General features: G+C 40.0%; 1 pseudogene; it reads left to right on the forward strand.

The window, feature by feature from the left end:
• Positions 1-357: 357 nt before the first annotated feature.
• Positions 358-981, forward strand: LOC107181477 (annotated as a pseudogene).
• The last annotated feature ends 5 nt before the right edge of the window (positions 982-986 follow it).

Here is a 986-nt window from a genome sequence, read left to right on the forward strand (position 1 = left end):
TTTTTGAGTACTCACTATGTACCTAACATTGGGTTGGGTGTTTTCATGCATATCTTCTTTACCCAGACAACCTGTCAGGGAGCTTCATTTTTCTAATCTGCTGAGACTGAGGGACTTTCCTGGCATTAAACTATTAATAAGTGAAAGCTTTAATTTCAAAATCATATTCTAATACTAGTTCCTGGGGTCTTCTGAAGTCACAGAGTGAAGTTCTATTATTCTAGAGAGTTATGGATAAAAGTCCGTATGCCTCCTAGTAACTGTTGACTTAATTGATATCTTTGTTTATTTCTTTCAATAGAAAAATCACAAATAATTTTCCCCCTAAGTCTTCATCTGGCATTCTTCTCTGTGGACATGAGAGTGAGAAACTTCACCATCCTGACTGAATTCATCTTGGTGGGCTTCTCAGGAAACCCCCGGTGTCAGTTGATTCTATTTGTACTATTTCTGACACTCTATTTAATAACCTCGTCAGGGAACATGACCCTGGTATCTTAATTCATATTGATTCCCTCCTGCACACACCTATGTATTTTTTTTTATCAGCGATCTGTCATTTTTGGATTTTTGGTACACCTCTGTGTATACTCCCAAAATCCTGGCCAATTGTGTCTCAGAGGATAAATGCATTTCCTTGGCTGGATGTGGAGCCCAATTGTTCTTTTCCTGTGTTGTAGCCTACACTGAGTGTTATCTCCTAGCAGCCATGGCGTATGACCGCCATCTGGTTACCTGTAACCCATTACTTTATTCAGGTACTATGTCCAGCTCTCTGTGTACTAGATTTATAGCTGGCTCTTACATAGGAGGGTTCTTGAATGCCATAGCCCATACTGCTAATACTTTCCACCTGAGTTTTTGTGGTAAAAATATCATTGACCACTTCTTCTGTGATGCACCACCATTGGTAAAAATGTCTTGTACAGACACCTAAGTCTATAAAAAGTCCTCTTGGGTGAGGTGGGCTTCACAGTCCTCTCCAG

The sequence above is a fragment of the Myotis davidii genome, unplaced genomic scaffold (genome assembly GCF_000327345.1).
Source record: "Myotis davidii unplaced genomic scaffold, ASM32734v1 C63552592, whole genome shotgun sequence".
Classification (NCBI taxonomy): Eukaryota; Metazoa; Chordata; class Mammalia; order Chiroptera; family Vespertilionidae; genus Myotis; species Myotis davidii.